Source organism: Pyxicephalus adspersus, chromosome Z, assembly GCF_032062135.1.
Source record: "Pyxicephalus adspersus chromosome Z, UCB_Pads_2.0, whole genome shotgun sequence".
Taxonomy (NCBI): domain Eukaryota; kingdom Metazoa; phylum Chordata; class Amphibia; order Anura; family Pyxicephalidae; genus Pyxicephalus; species Pyxicephalus adspersus.
Genome location: NC_092871.1, coordinates 67,403,889 through 67,427,170, shown reverse-complemented (window position 1 = coordinate 67,427,170; position 23,282 = coordinate 67,403,889). Strand labels below are relative to the sequence as shown.

The 23,282-nt window shown below is 42.0% G+C and overlaps 1 long non-coding RNA gene across 1 annotated transcript; it reads right to left on the bottom strand.

Annotated features, from left to right (window-relative positions):
* Nucleotides 1-2,222: 2,222 nt before the first annotated feature.
* On the bottom strand, nucleotides 2,223-21,547 carry LOC140343747 (uncharacterized). The gene is made up of 3 exons (XR_011923410.1): nucleotides 21,339-21,547; nucleotides 9,119-9,213; nucleotides 2,223-3,940 (listed from the first exon to the last, which is right to left on the bottom strand). It is a non-coding gene; the product is annotated as an uncharacterized lncRNA (long non-coding RNA).
* Nucleotides 21,548-23,282: the final 1,735 nt, after the last annotated feature.

The following is a 23,282-nucleotide window of genomic DNA, read 5'->3' as shown; positions in this document are numbered from 1 at the left end:
AATTGTACAGTGATAACAATTATGATGTAACCTCATTGATTAAAATTTTGTAAAACTCAGATGGAAAACCATCTGGGCCAGGTGCCTTATAATTTCTGGAATTCATTATAGCCCTAAGTACTTCTTCTTCCGTTATAGACCCATTTAAATAGTTTAGTTCCTTCTCAGTTAACTGTGGAAGACCTAAACGGTCCAAAAAAGTCTTCCCCTGAAAAAAATTTGTGTTATGGGAGGTGTATAAATCGTCATAATAGGACGCAAAAATATTAGCTATATCCTTGGGTGATTTTTCTAAAACCTTTTGCAAGATTGGCCAGCAACTTTCCAGATTTATTACCGTATCTAAAAAACTCCACCTCCACCTGTACTGGCCAATCCAAAAATCACAGGATTTTTTTGCTTGCATCCAAGATTCCTTAGCAGATAAGGACAGTGAAGATTTATATACCAAGTATGCCTGCCTTGCGGTATGACAAGCGGCACAATATTTGCGTAAGGTTTTTTTTTTTAGTTGAGGAAACATATGCCATTATTTTACCACAAATGACTACCTTGGCTCTCTCCCAATACAGGTGGGGATTGTTTTTATGTATCGCATTGTGATAGTCAAAATCACGCCACCAGTACTGTAATTAATGCTGAAATTTCTCATCCTTAGCCAGATAGGCTCAGATAGAATAGAGTCACAGAAACTGGGGCATGATCGCAGATCACAAGAGGATGGATAACAGCAGAATCAATTTTATACAGGAGGTCATCAGAAAGTAATATAGTATCCAATCTAGACATGGTTGAGTGAACCCGGGATACTTGCGTAAAGTCCTTCCCCAAGGGGTGGAGATGCCTCCAGGAATCAGTCAGTCCAGTCCCTATAAGGAAAGAATGAAGCACTTTATCATTGGGGGACGTATGGCCCTGCTTGGGTGGTGAAGGGATCCTATCTTCCACAGAACTGGGTACAGCATTAAAGTCACCAGCCACAATTAAAGGCATTTTGGGAAGGGATTGCACTGTGGTAAGAAGGTTATTATAAAACCTCTGATTGTCCAAGTTAGTGTCACGGTCCCTTCCGTGACAGAAGTTTGAGGATCTGTCAGACAAGCTGCATGTGAGATTATCTGACAGTCTCTTTGTTTTTACTTGTTTCTGTGTTGTTGTTTGTAATGACCACTCCCCTTGCATCAGGTGCATCTGGTGGTCATTACTGCTCCTCCATTTAGTCTGGCCTCACACTTCATACTGTGCGGTTGATATTCACTGCTGGATTGTGAATAGCTGGAGTGTTGAGTCATCCTGTGTTCCTGTTGATATCTGCTATAAGATAAGTTGCTTTACTTTTGGTGATTTGGTGTATTGGTGTGTTGTGTTATTTAGTTGTTTACTAGGTCTCAGGGAGACACTGGGTCCTTCATAGGGGAAGGAACCAGCAGTCTCAAGCCAGCCACTACTGCCAGGGCTTTACAGGGCTAGTAGGGCCTAGGTTCCTGAGTATGAGCATTCCTACCATCAGGGGATGCTCATACCGTTAGGAGTTAGGGCCTGATTAGGGTGTCTGCAAGGGGTGACCATTCCCTTTTCCCTAGTCATTTGAGGCCTAGTAGTTTATACACCTTTCTGTTACCCTCCCCTCCCTGTTATACGTGACAGTTAGGACCATAAACCGCTAGCAAGGGTAAGGCGTGGGCTTGGAATTGGACCGTCATGGATGCCCATCTTCCCTCAGAAACATCACAGGACTTTGAAATTGTAGAGTGTTGAACCTTCTTGTGTAAAAGAATGAGTACTCCAGCTTTTGGGCATTAAGACTGAAGTCCCCCATACCTCTCCCACCCAATCTTTAGCCATCAAATGAAAGTGGGAAGCTGAGAGGTGGGTCTCCTGAAGGATAGCTAAATCTGTTTGTAATTTCTTTAGGTGGCGTAGAACAGTAGTGCGCTTGGTGGGGGATCTCAATCCCTTCACATTCCGGTATACAATTTTCATCACGGGGGTTTATGGGGGAAAAGAGCTATAATTGCTGGAATTAAATATATGAGCAGTTGTTTTCCCAACCAAGCAGAAGCACAGAGAAGATGATTCTTTCCATATTTGAAGAGATCTGTAGATTCAGAACCAGGACAATGACAGCAGCAAGGCGTCTGTGGACGTTAATATAATTGGCATACCCATGAGCAAAACAAACAGCTAACAACATAGTTGTCCCATAACTTTATACTCTTAAGCGACTTCCTTTTTTACCCAATGTGGGGTACAATAACAGCATAAACGGCAGGAAACAGCATCAGGCATAAATGAACTTTCCGTCTTCCGTTTCTGCCATCTCCATGCATTGAATCAAAGAGGATATAATCACATGTATGCAGTGTGAGCAAGAAAAAGAAAACCAACAGAGACCACCAGCTCCATCTAGTGGACAACAGATATTGAACTAATGAAATAGGGGCTCCTTGTTATGGGCATGTAGAAAGGCCCAGCTGGTCAACACAGCCAAGAGAGTAAGCATTTAGGATTTTGGGGATCTGGATCTCTGTGACTGGTCATATTGTTGATGGGTGGTGTAGCAACCGGGGTGGAGGAGGGTGTGGAACGGGGCAAAGCTTTTACCATTTCTGCAGCTGCCAGGGGATCTGTAAATATCTTAGCTTCCTGATCCGGAATTAAGATTTTAAGCAGCGCTGGATACATGAGTGCGAAGCATAAATTTTTGTTGATGAGTTGTTTGCAGATCGGGGAGAAGGCCCGACGGGTTTTGGTAGTTTCAACTGAGTAATTAGAGAATAACATGACTCTGTGATCCTCAATACTGAAGTAGTCAAATCCCTGATATGCCCTTAAGATTTGGAGCTTATCATTGAAGTTATGATATTTGACTATGATTGGCCGAGGTAGTGCTTTATTCCGCTGAAGGGGGCCTAGCCTATGTGCCCTTTCTATTTTCATAGGGTGTTTCAACCCCAGAGCTTTAGGAAGCGTATTTGAGCAGATTTTATGGAGATCTGGTACTTTATATGACTCAGGAATCCTAATATATCTCAGGTTACTACGGCCGTCCCTATCTTCAAGATCTATCATCTTATCTTGCAACAGCTGGTATTGGTCCCCCAGTTGCTGTTGTTTAGTACGTGTACTAAGCAGGTCATCTTCCAGGTCACTAATGCCCTGTTGCATAGCTTGTATTTTTGCCCCATGATTCTGTACCAGCTCTGTAATGGGCTGTAAATGTATTGCTAAAGCTTACCTAATATTCAAAAGCAGTGCTGGTTGGAGGTGCTGAGACACCTCAGAGGCAAGTTGTTTGTAATCATTAGAGGGGGAGAGATAAGCAGGGCTGTCAATCCTACCTGGACTGTGTGCTGCAGCCTCGTGGTCTGATATGGCGTCGGCCATCTTGGCTTGTGCAGCCTTTTGTTTTGAGGACTGGGAGCTGGCTATGAAGTGATCCATCTGTGCCCCAGGAGCAGGAAGGTGTGATCGCTGTGTGTGACTCACCGCAGCGTGAAGTCAGAGGAGCAGAGGCACTAGATGGAGCGGGAGCCGCGTCTCACACTGCTCCTCACATAGGGCTTCGGAACCGGATGTCTGTTTTATATTATTTTATAACAAATATATACACCAGCCCCCAACATACACACATTCATCTTAAGTGACCACCTACAAATAAATCTACCTTTACTCTACCACTTGGACAATTCTTGACAGGCTTAGTCAAGCAAATCATTTTCTCACATTGGAAACATCACAAAAATCTAAAACATTTATCCTGTCAATGAACCCCCCCCTTATCTTTACTCTAAGCTCCTCACTCTACTTCTAAGCTTTTTCACTTTTCCAGACCCATGCCTTTTATGTCAGCTTTGAATGCTGGAACTTCAATAAATGGCTTCAGAAAAGATTAGTATAGTGGAAAGATCCATCAACTTCCATCTGGTTGTCCAGGAAGCTGAAAACACAAGGAAACAGAGAAATGATATGGCCACTTTACATAGCTACATATACCAATCTGCAAAATTATGTTTTAAATGAAGATGCTTTATTGTTTAAATTTGCAGGTTTTACATACAGCTTGTAAACAGAGTGTCAGAGCCAGAAAAAGATAATAATGTCAGGTTTTCTGCAACAGACATCTTTAACATCTTTAGGTTATGTCATGGCTGAACCTCTTTTTTGTTCTGCATGATAATTAATTGGACTAAATCACAATCTTAGCCTACCCAATACTTACCTAATTTTTGCAGCAGCCATGGCCCACCACAATGTTTACCTCAAGCAATACTCTTCTTTCCAATATTAGCACATGGGTGGTGGATCCCCCTGGTCTTCTATGGGTCACCTCCTAAGCATCTCCTACATTTGGTGAGAGCCTCATTAAAGTCTATTGGGAAAAGAAGACATTGTGGTGGGCCACGGCTGGAAGAACTAGGTATGTATAGAGATGAGTGTGGGAAGTGAGGGTTATTTAAGGTCAGGGCCAATAAGTAAAAGTAAACTTTAAAAATGTATTTTTAAGGACTTTCGGTTCCGGCGCCTCATGTAGTACCGCGGCTCATTGAGGCTCTGTCACCCACTGAGGGGAAATATCGCCCTGTACCTCATCCCCTCCTGCCAACAGCTGAACCCGAGGCACTGGCAGATAGCCAGGACCACAGATGGATCGATTCCTGACCAGATCGCAGAATCCGCATTCCATACAGGCCGCTCGCAGAAAGGACAAGGACACTGCTGCTGCAGACAAGATGGCCTCCAGCCAAGAAGATCAGGAATGCAAAGTTAAAAGGGCACATCGTTTGGGGCCCCCTCCTAAAGGGTCAGCGTCATCAAGGCTGGTCATAGTGCGATACCTTAATTAAAATGATAAATCTGAAATTTTACAGGCCTTTAGACACCAAAGTTACGTCCTTCTAAATGATCATTCTGTTATTATATTTGTGGATTATTCTGCTGAAGTTACGCACAAACGCAAAATATTCTATCCAGTATGCTCGGAACTTTTCAAATGCAAAAGTTCGCTTTACTCTGGCCTACCCTGCCACTTTACAAATACGCGACTTGAAGGGACAAAGTCACTCCTTCACATCAGTGGAAGAAGCTGAACATTTTCTGCAGAAACAGATTCATGGTTCATTGCCAGGACCATATTCCCCCCCAGTCTGGGTGAACTCGCCAAAAGATTCGACGTCAGGAAAAAGCATACCTCCATTGAAATTAAAATGCACAGTGGATAAATCCACCACTAAAAGGGCCCTTCCTTTGAAGCAATATTCCCGTCTGGAAAGAAATAAGCAAGTAAAAAATAAATGGGGTTACATAAGTGACTGCTAGGAACTTTACTGTTCAGGATCCTGGACTTTTAGTGAGAGAAATAAGTGATGTGGAGTCGGCGGGTAAATAGTAATTTTTTACAGTCAAGGCTTTAGCTTTAATTTGGATTAAATAAATATTTTGATAGAGTGACTCTGTCTATAGATATATGAGGTACACCATTAAAATCTTACAAATATATATTTTTTTTATTACCCTTAGGGTGTGAGCTTGGTTATGTTTTTGTCTTTTTTTTTCCGTTTATCGGAAAGCTACCACTTGAGGAAAAAAGGAAGTTCCATCCTTGAGTGGAAATTGCACTATTTGATGTTTTTTTGTTGTCAGTGTTTTCAGCAGCATGTTTTGTATCTATTTTTTTTCAAAAGGTTTTGTTATTACTTGTCTCAACATACTCAGCTTCATGACATTGATTGTACATGTTAATGATGTTTCATGTGGCTCCTTCCCCCTATTTGTGGAAGAGGACCTACTTGACCTATTTGATGTCTATTGGATATGTGGGTATCCACGAGAATTGCGAGTGGACTTTTTTGTCATTATCCGAATGCAAGTTGATGTGCTATATGTCCTTTTTGTTATCTATCTATGAGGATAGTTCCTTGGAATGTGAAGGGGCTGAAGTCCCCTAATAAGTGAATGCAGATATTGTGTCAGATAAAGAGGTTTAAAGCTGATTTTGCGTTACTTCAGGAGACACATTTGAGTACAGATGATTTTCACAGAATGCGCAAATTATAGGTGGGTGAGGTATTTGGAGCTCCAGCTGTGGGAAGTAAGGCAGGTGTAATAATTCTGACACATAAAAATTTTCTAGGAAAAGTTTTTTCTTTCTTCTCTGAGGAAGGGGAGAATGTGAGGGGAGAATAGTTAGTATTGAAATTGAGTTATATGATAAATCCATATTTTATACAATGTGTATGCCCCAAACACCCCTACACTCTTATTTTTTTCAAAATCCATCCGTAAGGGTTATGAAAGATCTTAGTCCCTATAAGATAATGGGAGGAGATGTTAACTCAGTAATGCAAATTAATGAGGATAAAAAGTTACCTCACCATTTTTTAAACTCAAACTCATCAAAGGAGCTACACCAACCCACATATTTACATGATTTTGTTCATGCTATGCAATTGCAGGATGTATGGAGACAGAAGTTTCCGTTGAAGAGGCAATTTACTTTTTATTCCAATGTCCAAGCAAGGTTGGATTACCTGAGTCTTTATTGCCTTAAGTTGATTTGCCTGATATTCACCCAATGGTGGTCTCTGACCATATGCCAATATCTTTATATGTCCATGACACATTTCCTAGAGCAGACGCCTATCTTTTGTGCTTCCCTTCTTATTTACACCAGGATATGGAATTTCAGTCTAGTATTAAAGTGGCATGGCTGGAATACACAACCACTAATTCATGCCTAGGCGACTGATCCTATTTTATTTTGGGAAGCAGGTAAAGCGTTTTTGAGAGGTAAACTTTTAGCCTTTACAGCAAGTAGGATACGTAAAACACCTTTTTAATATTTGCAATCTTTAAATGATTTAAGAATTGCTTGCTCAGAAAATAAAAATAAATGGCAAGACACTAAATGCCAGTTTGACCGTTGGCTAGCGTTATATGAACAATATAAGCATACATTTATAGATTTGAAATATCATAAATATTGAAATAAATCTGAGAAAATTATGGCAAACTTAGGTAAATCTTTTTTTTTTTGGCTCATAAAATGCCGTGCTTGATAGTTACATAAGATGGTGATCTGGTGTCACACCCCAAACAAGTGGTAGAGGCAATCACATACTCTGACGAGGTTGTTGGCGGTCATTTTTTGGGAGATATTGCCATTCCCACTTTAGAACCGGCACAGATAGAATAATTTAAACTAGTCAATTACTATTGAAGAAATAAGGCCAGTTACCCCCAAATAAACAACAGAGCTGGTTGAGTTTGACTCCCTTTGCAATAGCCAAACAACATCTTTTATATTTGTGAATTAAGGTGGGCACTATGCCATCTTCTATATACTCTTTAAATACCCACCACTTATACAAAAAATACAGAAAGAATTGAAAATATGGGAACATCTACCTCTGTGATTGATAGGAAGAAATCATCTACTTAAAATTGTCTTTTTCTAAACTATTGTATGCGTTGCAAACTATCCAATTATTGTTGAAACACACTGATGTCAACTTACTAAATAAAGCATTTTATACATTTTTTATGGAAAGGCACCCATCCTTGGATTTCAGCTCGTAAGCTATATCTTCCTTTAATGGAAGGTGGTTTGAATCTGCCCAATATCAGATTGTACAATTAGGCATGTCTCTCTAGACACATGATTGATTGGTTCAAAGGTACCTCTACTTACTCTAATTACACTCTGGAACAAGCGATAGTTTACCCTTGGGATCTTAAAGCCTTATTTTATACTAAAATAGCTAAACTACCGGGCTCTTAAAACATATTTGCTGGAATTTCCACAGGGACAAGTTGATAAGGCATTTCACGTATGGGAAACTAAGAGTCTATGTGTGGTGGGAGATTTGATCAAACTGGATTTTCTGGGATATTGTCCCCGCTATTTTTGAAAAATAAATACTCTTTGCCGTACTGGTCAGTACACCCTATTTATGTTACACAGATACATCAATATGGGAAGTCTTTGGTTACTGAATATTTGGGTACATTTCTCCAATCTTTTTATTTAACATCTTTGGAAGATACTAATTTAAAACAATGGGTCAAAGATTTTCCTTGCTCTAATGGTGTGGAGAAAATACTTTCTGGGTATTTATCGGTTCGTAAATGTATGGCTAATGAGAATTGGAGGGAAATCCAGTTTAAACTGATGCACAGGGCATACAAAGTTTTTTATTCACAGTCTTCAAGTAAATTGCCCCCAAGTAACGAGTTGCCATAAGCCTTCTTTGAAACATCATTTGTGGTCTTTCTGGCAACATGTTATTAGATTTATTGCAGGGATTACAGATTGCACAATACCTCTTGATCCATTTTTTTGTATCTTTGGTAATTGGGAAGATACAATGTAGGTCTAAACAGTGGAGCCAGAAGATGGGCCAGCATATGTTTGCTGGCAGCAAGAAGAGCTATTATGGCATCGTGGATATATACTTGTCCCCCACTAGTTTCCGACATCAAAACTTCCTTGTTACAAATTTTATATGAAGAATTGTTGGAGGCAGAATGACGCTGGGGTCACTTGTTTTCTGAGTAAGTGGCATGGGTTTATTGATAAAGCATTGACAGTTCCCGAAAGGGATGCTATTTACTTGAAATTTCAATATTCTACATGGTATATAACTAATAAAGTGTACTGACTGGTAAGAATAATGTACAACAGGTGAAGAAGTTTTCTATATTGATTCGAAGGCTATACTTGAGTATGTCTTTTTTGATTATTATTTTTATTTTTTTGTATGCTTTATTTATGTCTTTTGCATTATCTTTTGTTGAGCTGTTGTAATGGTTATTATGTTATTATTTTTGTCTAACTATTTTAATATTGTAATTCAATGCAAAATGTAAAAAATAAAAAACTTTTGTTTAAAAAAAATGTATTTTCCTTTTAAAGCTTTTCCTGTAAATACTGCCCCCCCCCCCCCCTCCCCTGAGATATGACTACAATTCATGAAAATAAGTAAAACTACTTACAGTGCAGCAAAAAACTGAGCACAGTGTATTCTGCGATAGTAAGGCCTACAGAAAAGGCCACTAAGTACTGTATTGGAAAACAAAATATACGTGGTTAGGAAAATGCGTCTTTATAAACACTGACCTGTATTTTTTTCATTGAAATCAAGTTTTCTGTTTTCCACTTTTGTCTTTTATAGGAAGCTGACAACTTGAATCCACAGAAGAAAGGGTCACACTCTAGTAAGTACAACAAATAGAGGTTTATTCAGCTTACAACATACACAGTGCTAAGGAATCTGACTAATGTGGGCAACTTTTGATCTGCTCATACCTTACATACATACCTGGTCCAGGATTGAAGAGATTTCCCAAGAAAAAGCAACTAACTTTTAGGAAATCTATTTCAGGTTTGCTGGATCATGCAGATTCACCCATGAAAGTCTATCTTCTCCAGTCTTAGAGAGCTTTAATAAATCAGGACCCCCTCTTTTTATCCCCCTGCAAGGAAATTTACATCCTTCTCATCACCCTCCTGACATTGAATGCTAGCATATGCCCCAAATATATGCATTTGCTACATATAATGTTTTCTTCCATCTTTTAAATTCAGCACATAAATAAAAAATCCATCAGGATAAGCATATAATTTAATGAAACAATCAATTCAACAGGTATTTTTTTAAAGTGAATATGTATATACCCTCACTGAGCAAAATAACAGGTTATCTTAACTCTTTATGTAGTGAAATGTAGCAATGCATTTTAAACTACAGGGCAACATATACCATATATACTCGAGTATAAGTCGATCCGAGTATAGGCGGAGGTACCTATTTTTACCTTGGGAAAACAGAAAAAATTTATTGACTCAAGTATAGGCCGAGGGTGGAAAATGCTGCAGCTACTGTCAAGTATGGCACAGAAGTGACTGGAGCTAATGAGACATTGAATGGGAGAACATTGCACTACAAGACTACAGTGACAGGAAAGCTACAGCTCACCTGTCATTAGAAAATGACGTGCTGCACAAGAAAAAGAACTGCTGCACAAGAAACCACCCAGCACTGCTCACCTCAGACTGCCCTCCCGCCCTCTCCGCTCCCCACAGTTACACAGAGCCTTCTCACACAGAAAGACATCCCTAGCATCCCTAAAGATGTAGCAGCCGGCAGTAAGGCAGGGCTCTGCGATCCACGTTTTGGGCACCCCTGCACTAGATGGTGACCTTTCAAAATAAACCCCGGCAATCCTGATATTTATCCATTAGAGGATGCCCTCTCACACAACACACTGGTAATTCTGGTATCTAACGCCAGGCACAGTGATCCTCTCTAGCTCTGTGATCCTCACTCTCTCCAGCATTGCAGCTTCAATAGGTCTTACATCAGGTTTGGAGTCTCTGGCCTCCTAACTTCCTTGTGCTGGAGATGGCTGTACACAGGAAAAGGGAGCATGCACAGCACAGCATACATAGCCTTGGCCTTAACACACCAGAGGTGTGTTGTGATGTGGGCGCTGCTTGTGCGGGTCCTGCACAACCTGCACCCCATTGAGTGATGTTAGGGATTCCCTCTGCAGGCAGAGGGACACCAGTTTCATTGGCGGCGCCCGCATCTCAATCGTGCTGATACCTGACTGGAGTATAAGCCGAGGGTGACTTTTTTTAGCAGATTTTGGGTGCTGAAAAAGTTGGCTTTTACTCCAATATATACGGTAACCCCTTTTTTCCTTACAACACATGCCAATGTTGACACAGTGGGTGATTTACTAAGGTAAATTAGACTGTTTATATACCAAGGTGAATTATCACCCTGCAAAGGATAACTCACTTTGTTTAGTAAATGTGTGATAGAACATTTTACAAAGAATTAGCAATTAGTTGCAATTAATATGCAAGTTAGGGTCAATAGGTTTAGAAAAGTCAATCTGTAAATGGATAGAGAACTGCATCCAGAGAGTTGTAATTAATGATTCATACTCTGAATGGTCTAAGGTTATTAGTGGTGTACCCCAGGGTTCAGTGTTGGGACCTTTACTGTTAAACTCTATATAATTTTTAAAGATGTTAGGGATTAAAACTACTAAAGATTGCTTTAAGAAAAAGCTGGATGCTTTTTTAGAAACACGTTTTTTGAAGCATGGGTATTAAGGATTTAAAATAAAGATAACAGAGACTGTTGATCCAGGGAACATCCGGTTGCCTTAATGGAATCAGGAAGGAATTTTTTTGTACCAGGGTTTTTCTGCCTTCCTCTTGACCAACTATGTCCATAGGGTTTTATATCTGGGATATGTTTATTTCCCTAGTGGTTGAACTCGATGGACTTATGTCTTTTTTTCAAACTAACCTGCTATGTAACTATGTATATGTAATAAAAGGAAATTTAAAAAATAAATTTTTGTTCTTGTACATGTTTGATGTCTGAAATTAGCAGAGTTTCATCTCAATTACTAAGTTAAACATGTGAAATATTCTTTGCAACAGGTTAATTCCAGTCAAATTACGACTGGCGGAAGGGGAAGGGCACTTTACTACTCCACAGCTATACTGCAAAAAGACTGTTAAGCATTATTAAAGCTCAGTGATGTGCATTTCAAACTCACAATGCTCTTAGTTGAGATTAAAACTCATGGAGACAAGTGGAGAAAACAAACACAATTCAGGTGAATGAGCAGAAAAACCCCCAAAAAATGGAAAAAGAGCACAGTCACATATCTCTCAACCATAATCACCTTTAAATTTTGTTCTGCTGATAATTGTTTATTAAAATGGCCTGGAGAGGTAGGGAAGGTTTCAAACCAGAGCTGTAACCAATGCAAGTATGAATTGACCCCAATTCTGTCAACAGCAGTTATTGGTGCTTGGCTGTTTGTATGAGAAAACTCAAAAACGTTTGATCAAATACGTTAGGAGTGGATAGTCTACATTAATGTGTTCACTGGATTACACGTATTATTAATATTGTCATCAGTGGTGGATTCTAATGTCAGAATGGGCATTTTAATCTGGGAAAGGATATCCCTAAAATGACATAGTGGTGTGGTCTGATCTGAACACACACAATGGGCTGATTTACCAAGAAAATGCTCTTAATCCCGGTCCTGCATAAATTTTGCCCTGCAGATAATGGGGCTGATTTAAAAAGACAATGCATGGAAGATTGACATACACCTACAATTTTTATGTAAAGAAATTGAGGTTCAAAGAAGGGAAGCAGACAGGGTAGAATAGTAATGCAGTTGAAGTTTTGTGGGTGGGCAGGAATGAATTTAATGGGCCTCAAACCTGTCTCTATGTTATGTAGGTGGCTCTGGGGGTCCTCAATTTGCACTTCAATTTAGGGCTCCTAGGAGCACTTGCTTTTGAAACATTACCCCCAATGTTGTATTTTCACATATTCTTAAGCTTATAAACCCATATTTTGAAAGTTGAAGATAGGGGCTAAAATTTTGCTACTTTCATACTAATACCTTTAGGGGACCCTGTGTACCCTGAACACTGACCGGTAGTTTAGGGGATAGGAAGCTTTGAACAAAATTGAGTTGTTGACAAGCAGCCTTTACAAACACAGCTATCACACTGTGGGACATCATTGTACGCAGCAACTCCAGAAGCATAATTTCAGGTGGCAGCATAATGTGATAGAACAACAACACTGTCATGCTGGTGAGGAGAGGGAGGTGCAGGGGTGGGGGCATTTGGAACAAATTCCACCCCTTATTACCACAGCCTAAGTGGGTTTATGAGCAATCTGGCTCTGATTATCTGTAAACTTACGGAAATGTCACTTAATCAACATGCAAATATTTCTTTAGGTGTGGTGATGACTGTCTGCTATACCTTAGGTAAGGGCAACATAGACTGCTCTCCTCTGCCCTTCTTTCCTTCCTTGTCTAGCCTCTAAATGATTCTAAATGTTATTTTGAAAAGAAATATAAAAGTAGTTGTGAAAAACATTTTTTGGATAATGGGGAAGTGACAGCAGTGTATCATTTACATAATTTAAAGTGGAACTTAATCTGAAAATAAAAAAATTATGACCAGACAGGTCCTTTATTGCAGAAGAGAGATAATGTCCTTTCTGCAATAAAATAATCTTACATGCTTAATTGCAATTCCTAAATGCACCTGTTCTGTTGCAGGTGCCACCATCTTCCTCTTCTTCTTTGTTTTCATGTGTCTTTGGCCATCTAGATTGGCTAGGCTGGGATGATAATTGGTCCCAGCAGCCCGGGGATTCATATAAGTCCTAAGATGACCTATCCATTGATTTGAATGTCCAATAAAGTTTTTTAAATCCTCCAGGGAGAAGTGACTGCTTCTCTGGATGTGACAAGAAGATTTGTGTCTTCTTGTCATCTACGTCAGCCGTTATTGGCTGAAGCGATCATGTGCTCTATTCAGCCACTCACTGCTGACCTAGATGAGATTTGCTGGACCCTTCAAAGGGAACTAGGGATCTGTTTATTCCTTTCAGGGACTGGATAGGGGGTACCATATGGGACATATGGGGACCCCCACCCACAGACTACACAACACCAGGACACTTTGTGGGGAATAGGCCCTCTCCCCCTTGCTACTTATGGAGTTAGGTGGGTCTGGTTTTTCCAAAAGGGGGAGCTACATCCCCTTTGCCCCATTTCTTTTTTGGAAAACCAGATCTCTGAGACAGCCACCCTGTGATAACAATAAATATTAAATAAAACACATTATAAAACACATATCTACACACACTTTGGGTGCATGCTAGTGCATAACCAGTGATCAGATATCATGTGAGGAATTTCGGCACATGTCAGAATCTTATACCTGCACATGTAAATGACAGGCGAAGGGTCAGGCTCATGGAGGCACCATTTAAAAATGTTTTTGCTTTTTTTCTAAGATTAATTTTAATTGTTGTAATCTGATTTTTGCATTCTGTGATTTTGTCATGTTACAAAGAGCCTCATGTATAAAAAATATACAAAAGTGTTCATTTTGCCTATAGCAACCTGGAAGCCTTCAGACTTTTTACAAATATATATTATCTGAACTTAAAATATTAGGATTTGCTGTGTTAAACAGAACATTTATAGGTTATTATAATTTTATTGGTTCTAAGCAGTGCCCTGAAAATCTGCATTTTGTGCTGCTTTCTGTTCCCCACACTGGATGGACAGCTGTACCTGAGAAGCTGTAGTGTCAATATATGTGGGCTTCTGCCTAATTCATTCTGTAGATCTGTGTTTCCTCCACCTCTCAGCTGCTGTATATTTTTATTATTGCTGCCCTATAATATTGCAATATTGCTGTATATTGAAATATTTTTCCATTAGTCACCAGACCACCAGTTGTCATGAAGCAGCTCTGACATGCAGAAGTCCTGCATTGTTTGCATTTATTTTTGTAAATACTAACATATATGTTGGTATATACAATAATATTGTATTGATTGTATTGGTGGTCCAGTTTATCAGAGTGTTGGAAGTCATGCAGGAATGCAGTGGAGGCTTTTTGACCCTAACAGAGACCAGTAGTATTAGAGTAGCATGTACCAGACAAAATAGAAGTTGGTGGGTTATTTGGAGAGTGACTGGTGAGGTGCGCAGTCTTGTATTGGCAGTGCAGCAAACTAATGAGCTCTTCTTGGAGGAGATTGGAGATTTTTGGATAAAAAGACACCTCACCTGACCACTACTAAGCAAGGTAAGTCAGGAAATACCCAAATAATGTCCGTTGTCAGTGGAGATCTGGGTTGGTATGGATGATTGACATCCATATGATCCAGACAAGGTGCTCATCTGATGTTAGGGATTTAGACACGTACAGGGAAGCCCGCAGCAGGGAACTGTGAGAAGGGCCGGCATGACTGGGATGGGAGGGCAGCCCCCTGCCGGAGTGATAAGGGTTAATGATAAGTGAGGAGAGAGAGGTGGGGAGTAGTGAGAGGAGGGGTTGGAAGTAGAGGAGAGGAGTGTAGAGGGTTTAAGTAGAGGGGGCATCGGAAGTGAGGGACAGAATTTGCGGAAGAAAATTTTAGGTAGGTGACAGAAGCATGGCGTCCTCAGACACCCTGATCGAGCAGCTTAGGGCTGCAGCGGCCTCTCACGGTGAGGCCTGGTTGCAAGATAGGGTGGCAGAAGCTTTAGGGGGGCTGCTAGCGGGCCCCAAGTAGATAGATTAGGGGAGCTGCGGCCTCGGAGGCATAGGCCCCCGGTGCGCCTGAGACCAGAACCTTTTTTGAGAGCTCAGTGCCGTTTTGGGAGCCCCCAGAGGGACCCTTCTGACTTGCAAGCTGGACAAAGCAAGGTGCAAGCCAGGCAGAGGTCAGGGAGGAATCCCCATTGCCGGCGGAGCTCTGGAGAGGGGGCTGCAGCTACCAGGGGGAGTGGGGTAAGGGGGGGTTTAGGAAGTCTTAGCAGGCTTGATGGAGGTCATGCAGGCGATTAAGCAGGGGTCTTTGGGGGGGTGAGGGGAGTGTTCAAAAAGTGGGTAGTTCAGGGGGGGGCGAAGGAGTTTAGCGGGGAGAGGTCGTGTGCGGGGTCAGTGGTATTAAGTGTAGGGGAAGAGGAAGCAGACAGTGGTAAATTAAAAGGACAGGTGCAGTCAAGTATGTCAGCGTCGACGGAAGGCGTGGGAGATGCGGTGAAAGGAGAGGTCTACGTGTGCTTCGAGGACCCGCTGGGAGCGCACTTAAAGGAGGAAGTTCATGAGAAGATTTTAAAAAGTGTTTACGTCGACGTTTTTGCTTTTGCCTTTACAGCGCTTCAATGTCGATAGGCCAGCGGGGGAGGGGCTCAAGGATGAAAGAGAGCAACGGCGTCATCGCTTGATTCCTCACACCTTCCTTAACTGGTTACAGGCATTTAGTATATTAGCCAGCGTACTTGGGGAATGTCAGCCAGAGCTGTGTGCAGGTTTATTTTGCTACCTGGACACTTTTAGGGAAGCGCACCGGCTTTATGGGGGCACTGCCTGGCTGTGGTATGACGAACAATTTCGTCAGCAGAAGGCAGTGAGACCGTCATTGCGGTGGGATCACAAAGACATCGGTCTTTGGATCAGGATAATGACAGTGGGGAGGCCCAGTGGACAACAGTTTTTCATGGAGTGTGCTGGCTGTTCAAAGAGGGCATATGCAAATTTCGGTTCGTACGGAGCTATAGAAAAGGTGCGTTGATGGCAAAAGCGGACATTGAGGCCGCTTTTCATTTATTGCCGGTACACCCCAAGTGTGGGCGTTTGTTAGGTTGCAAGTGGATTGTTAAGTCGGTGGCAGGGGTGGAATCAGTCATCCATTATTTGGATGATTTTTTGTTGATCGGGCCCCCAGATAGTTCTGTTTGTAGGGTTTTGTTGGGGACGTTACAGCATGTGGCGGATCGTTTTGAAGTACCTTTGACCTAAAAAAACGACGGCCCAGGTTTAGTGATTACATTCCTGGGCATTGAGTTGGATTCCGTAGCTATGGAAAGCAGGTTGCCACAAGACAAGTTGGTAGCACTGAGGGTGGAAGTGGTTGGGGCTTGTGACAGAAAGAAGATTTGTTTGAGATAGGTACAGTCTTTGTTGGGGAAGTTGAACATTGCATGTAGGGTGGTGAGGATTGGTAGAATATTTTGTAGACAGTTTCGGTATCATCAGAGCCAGCAGTGTTGAGGTGCTTGCAGCATACCATCTATCTGTTTGCGCGTCATATTCCAGGGGATGGGTAGAATTTTTTTGTAGATGGTTTTTTGCTAGAGGTGTGTCAGTGGCAGGGGTCAATAAGAAATTAGAGGGTATGGCATTTTGGTTTAAGTTGCAAGGGGAGAGGGACCTTACAAAGACATTTTTAGTAGGACAGGCTGTTAAGGTTATAGGAAAGAGGTCTCTGGATGCTAGGAGGCCAGTTTCCTTTGTGTTGTTGGGGGAGTTGTTGGTAAGCATAGCACACAAGTATGCAAGGGTTCATATGAAAAATTGCTCTTTAAGGCAGCGTTTGTTTTAGCGTTTTTTGGGGCAATGAGGATTGGGGAATTGGTTAGCCGCGCCCAGGCTGGGGGAGTAATGTGGCAGTATGTCACTTGGTCGGAGGAGGAGGTGACTGTGTGGATCCGCAGGTCTAAGACTGACCAGTTTGGGAAAGGTTTTTGAATACAAGTTTTTAGGCGGTGGGGTCCCCTGTCTGCCTGGTTACGGTAGTGGGGAAATTCATCAGACGGAGGCCTAGGACAGAAGGACCTTTGTTGTTTCATGAAAACGAGACCTTTTTGTCTCGTTTTCAGTTCATAGCGGTGTTTAAAAAATGTTTGGTGAGTATGGGTAAAGATCCCAAGGGTTACTCGTCCCATACCTTTAGGATTGGGGCAGCCACGGACGCGGCCAGAGGGGGCCTAGGGGAGAGGGTTATTTGGAGGATTGGACGGTGGGAATCGAGAAGGTTCCAGTTGTACATTCGGCCACATCTGCTGTAAGAGGGGAGTTCAACGGGGGGTTAGTTAGTGGGGTGGTGCGGGGTGGAAAGAGTGGTTGTAAGTTGGTAAAAATGTTTGTTTTATTGCAGGAGGGTACAACTGCTTGGTTTGGATACTGGGTCACTCCTATGTGTGGTGGGGTGCCAGAAGAGCAGAGGTACAAGGTGCCAGAAGAGCGGAGAATTTGTCAGAGGCAGAAAGTTTACAAATGTTACAAAGGTCCCAGAATATTGTCTGAGACTGAAGAGCAAAAAGATACAATGTAAGGTTGTAGAGACAAATATGTTGTTGATATTTTCATACACGTATGGACAAGACACATTCAGTATATTGTTGTTTCCCCAATTGTAGGAATTGCTCCAACCCCTGTACTAGCTATTGCCTGTCCCCCTTCAGAGGTCTTCTGAGGCTGAAGTGTCATTTCAGAGATTTGAGTCCAAACCCAAGCACTGATGTGTGTGAAGAGTGGCACTGTTATGAGTGACACAGAAGAGTTGAATCACCAGTTGTGGTATATGTAAATGTGCTCTATTATCATGGGATCACCCACCTGTGTCAGAGCTGTAATTGAAGCAGCACTCTTCTTGCAGAAGATTGCTTACTGAGATTGGACAGACATCTTACAGTCTATTTGTCTCACAAGACCCAGTAGTACCTGTTCCTATTAAAAAATGTATTCACTAGAGGAGGGAGAAGTGAATCATACCCCTTTTTGCACATGATTGTGTTCAGCTACATAGTAGAAGAGATGGCTCAAGGTCATACTGGAACCCTTCCCTCCAAAACAAAATGGGAACAAATGTAATTACATTTGATGTAATATAGCTTCCTTATGAGGTGACCATTGCCAGCTCACATTTGAAGAAATACAGAGCTGGGGAAAAATGCAGGAGAGATGACAAACCTTGTATATCCTCTGCATGTATTCCCATGATGACTGAGATAGCCCATGGCCAAGGACACATTGAAAGAAACACTTTTTTGCAAAAAAATGGATGTGTGCAAAACTGACAGAAGAAGAGACCATAGTAAACTTTGTTAAGAAATACCAGTGGGTTGCTGGACATGACACAAGGAAGATATGGGGATCTGTGGTCATATCTTAAGCTGCGTCCATTTTTTATCATTGGAAATGAACGACGAACGACCGATTGGCCAAAAATCATTCGTAAAAAAAGTAACCAACGACGCCGACGAATGGGGATAGTCGTTGGAAATGAACGTCCGGACCGGCGGATCGGATTGGACGACGATCGTTCACCATCTATCGTGTGTACGGTCGTTCAGTGATCGTGCATGTTCTGAGCATGCGCGATGAACGAACGTCTTAGCAGGCTTGATGGAGGTCATGCAGGCAATTAAGCAGGGGTCTATGGGGGGGGGAGGGGAGCGTTTAAAAAGGGGGTAGTTCAGGGGGGGGCAGATGGAGTTTAGCGGGGAGAGGTCGTGTGAGGGGTCAGTGGTATCAAGTGTAGGGGAAGGGGAAGCAGGCAGTGGTAAGGACAGGTGCAGTCAAGTAGGTTGGCGTGGACGGAAGGCGTGGGAGATGCGGCGAGAGGAGAAGTCTAGGTGTGCTTCAAGGGCCCGCTGGGAGCGCACTTAAAGGAGGAAGTTCGTGAGAAGATTTTAAAAGGTGATTACATCGACATATTTTCTCTTTTGCCTTCAGAGCGCTTCAATGCCGATAGGCCGGCGGGGAAGGGGTGTAAGGATGAAAGCGAGCAACGGTGTCATCGCTTGACTCCTCGCACCTTTCTTAACTGGTTACAAGCGTTTAGTATATTAGCCAGCGTACTTGGGGAATGTCAGCCAGAGCTGTGTGTGGGTTTATTTTGCTACCTGGACACTATTAGGGAAGCGCACCGGCTTTAGGGCTAGGACGGATGAGCTGCCCTTTTGAGATGCCGCCACTGGAAGGTTTGGTGGTTTCACCATTGGGCTTGGTCCCCAAAAAGGAGCCAGGTAAGTTTAGATTGATCCATCATTTATCATCCGGAATTGTGCTCCGTGGCTTACACATTGCTGGATGCTGCTATTCGGGTGGTACGGCGCTATGGAAAAGGTGCATTGATGGCAAAAGCGGACATTGAGGCCGCTTTTCGTTTATTGCCGGTACACTCCAAGTGTGTGCGTTTGTTGGGTTGCAAGTGGCAGGGGAAGTATTTTGTGGACAGGTGCTTGCCCATGGGTTGCTCCATTTCTTGCGCACTGTTTGAACAATTTAGCACTTTTTTGTGAGTGGGATGTTGTTGATCGGGCCCCCGGATAGTTCTGTTTGTAGGGTTTTGTTGGGGACTGAAAGGGCCTGAGACATTCCATTTTGTTTCTTATTCTAGTTTTTAGTTATGAGAACTATATGTATTCCTTGGTTGTTTAGACTATATTTGTATAAACCTGATGTTCTGCCAAGATGAGTGTCCTTGTTAATTCTGCTAAACTCAGATAATGTCGATTGTTTTTGAATAACAAGATGTTTTGTATGTGTCTGAAATTATGTTGCTAAACAGTTTCATTTTAGAATACATATATTAGTGATTTTCCATTCTATTCTAATGAATGAGCATGCGCTATGGCATATTGTTATGATATATAAACTAGATGCTTGTTATAATAAAGTTGAAGATTGCTTGATACCATACGAGTGTATGCGTCGTTTACCAATTCTTCCCAGGCGCCTGTTCTGATGCACTGAGAGACACTGGGATGGTGAGAGATCTGAGAGGAATAGAAAGAACCGTTCAGAACCTTTCAGCTGGGGGCTCGTAGGCCGGGATAGAGCACACAGAATTTTCGGTGAGTACGGGAATTCCTCCCTAACGGGTTGGGAACTTTCTCGCTTCTTTCCAAATAATTTCTGTTGTTTCTATCTTGAATCCATTAGTAAGAGATAAAGATAAGAAAGGATAAAGATAGGTCTTAATATAGGACTAATTGTGTAAGTCCTCACATGTAGATTTGTGCACGTCTACAAAAAATTCTTTAGAGAAGAATCAGTATAGCACATTTTGGACTTGTGATGTTACACACATCCCAGTGTCTCTTATGGTCAGATTTACTTTCACTTTTGTCTGCTTCAGTGTTTGTGAATATAGCAGCTGTTGTTTTTCTTCTCTGCTTCCTCTCCTCTATCGCGTAGAAGTATAAGATAATTTGTTTGTATGACACAAGTGTCCGGGTGGTAAGTGTACGGACCAGGGTCATTGAAGGTTTTGTCAACAAGGTGTAAGACGCACCACCTCCTCGGCTAGGTCTTATTGATCGTTGTTCCGAGACAGGTGAAAGCACGTTGACACCGAGTTGGGTGCCTATGTCATGTTACGTGTTAATTGTTGTGTAGGATTATTATTAGAAAGGAGAGAGGGGGATATTGGAACGGATATTATTAGGGTTCCTCCTTGCTGTGAACTGCCAAGACAGAGTACATACTATTCTAAGATCTTTTCCTATCCTACCTAGTCATTATTATAAACCCAGGACAGGTTGTGAGCTTGGGTTAGTTAGTGACACCCCTAATGTTTTTATTTTTAGTTAAAAACACTACAAGTCCAAGACTATAGGAGTGAGCCTGGAACTTTGAATAATTGAGGCTACTCCTAAAACACATAAGCTATTGGTTACTAGAACTGATAGATAAAGTGAACACTAACAGCACTCAATAACTTTGTTCTCTGTCTTGGTCGGTCCCTAATACAGGGAGGATACTTTCAAAAATGGGTCAGAATAAGACAAAAATGCCTTCCCCTAAGGTAGGAGAAACATGTAAGGATTATGTTGCCCGGGTATGTGTAACAGAACCTTTCAGTCACTTTGAATGCTTACCCCAGAGTAGCTTCTGGTATGCTTCTCAGCCGTATATTATTCCGTCTCCCTCTATTCTCTTGGTCATCTATTCTAAGTGCTAATGATGATAGAAAGGAATGTACCTGCACTTGTGAATGCTCCAAGGCTGTAATTCTTGAATCTGTGTGTGATGTAGATGATCCTAGTGCAGTCACCCTTGTATACACTGCAGTGATCTGATGCTGAAGGGATTCTGTTTTTTCCCTAAGAGAATTTTTCAAGCGTGTGACTAAAGACTCAAAATCCTCCTTACTTGGCAGAAACTTTAGGAGAGTTTGCAGATCACTGGGAAGGCTTTGTTTCTCTGCAGGAGAAAGGGAAATCTGGGCTGTCAGAAACAGATATGCTGTAGAAGGAGGAGGGGTGATTATGGGCTGTCAGCTTGTGTCCCAGACTCTTCATCCTGAAGCCTCTGATCTGACCTCGTGGCTGGGGTTGCCATCTTAGTTGTTTCCCGGTCTGAAGCAGGTGGGGAGTCTGAGAGGAAATACTAGTGGAGATCAGATTTCTTGGCTGATCTAGTTGGTCCCTTGGGTTTCTTGTGTCTGGGCTTGCAAGATTCATCTGGCTGCAAATGGGTTTATGCTCTTAAAAGGGTTAATTAGTCAGGATGGCAGGATGGACTGAGAGCATGGGAATTGTACATTTTTCAGAGTTATCCCAAATTGTCTCGTGAATCTGCTAGGAAGGAATTTATTTGTTTTACTGAATTTGCAGTTGGGGATTAGCAAAACAGGACATCTACATGTCACATCCTCAGTTATGCCCATTCATTTGCCAAACAGTGGTTGTTTTTTATATCTGGAATGTCAGCCACAGGATCCACTACTTGATCAGGTTCCTCCTGAAGTTTGGGCAAGGACTGACCAAGATGTTGGTCTAATCTCTTGTACACCATACAAGGCAATGCTTAAGCCCGGCACTGCACATTTGTATAAACATTTGTTTATATTAAACAATATCCACTTTCCCCAAAGAAAGAAAAGGGAATTGAACCAATGGTAATGGAATTTCTAGAGGGAGGGGTATTGAGGAAATTATTTCTCCCTACAACACACCTATCAACCCAGTAAGAAAGGCTGACAATACCTTTAGGTTTGTCCAGGATCTTAGAGCAGTAAATGCTCAGATCATACCCATAGCCCCTGTGGTTCCAGACGTGCCATCTCTGCTTTCAGCTTTTCCTGCCCATGCAGAGTTTTTCTCTGTTATTGATTTAAAGAATGCATTTTTTTCTGTCCCAGTTGACAAGGAGACACAACCACTTTTTGCCTTTACATTTAAACATCGCCAGTATACTTGCTGTAGAATGCCTCAGGGTTATGTAGATTCCCCTGTAGTCTACTCTATTGTTCTGCAGACTACACTGTGCCCTTGGACTGCCCCTCATGGTTCTGTCCTTCTACAGTATGTGGACGATCTCCTCATATGTAGTTTCACTCGGGAGGCCTACCAGGCGGACTGTGTTAGTCTATTACTGTGGTTATATGAATGTGGACACAAGGTGTCAAAATTATAATGGTGTACAGAAAGTGTTGATTATTTGGGCTTTGTCCTCGGTAAAGGTGAGAGGAAAGTCAGCCATGCCAGAATTACTGTTGTACTGGGTCTGGTTGGATTGGTTACTGCCGCCAATGGATAGCTGATTGTTCCTACTATGATAATGTTCTGAGACAAGCCACTAAGACTGAGATGTCTAATTTTATTAAATGGTCTAATGAAATGTTACAAGTTTTTGGTCATTTGAAATGTGCGATGGTTTCAAGTCCTGGTCTGGGCCTACCCAACTATGGCGTGATGTTTTACCTATTTGCCAGGGACAATTGTAAAACCATGGCAGGAGTCCTGGCGCAGGAACATAGAAGCAAATTTCGCCCTGTTGCTTTTTTCTCAAAAGTGGTTCTGGTACAGGTTCAGGGCATGCCTGTGTGTCTCAGGGGTTTGGCAGCTTGAGCAATGGTTGCTGAGATGGCCACGCCTATTCCCCTAGGTCATCCCACCACTCTGCATACCTCACATAATGTTTT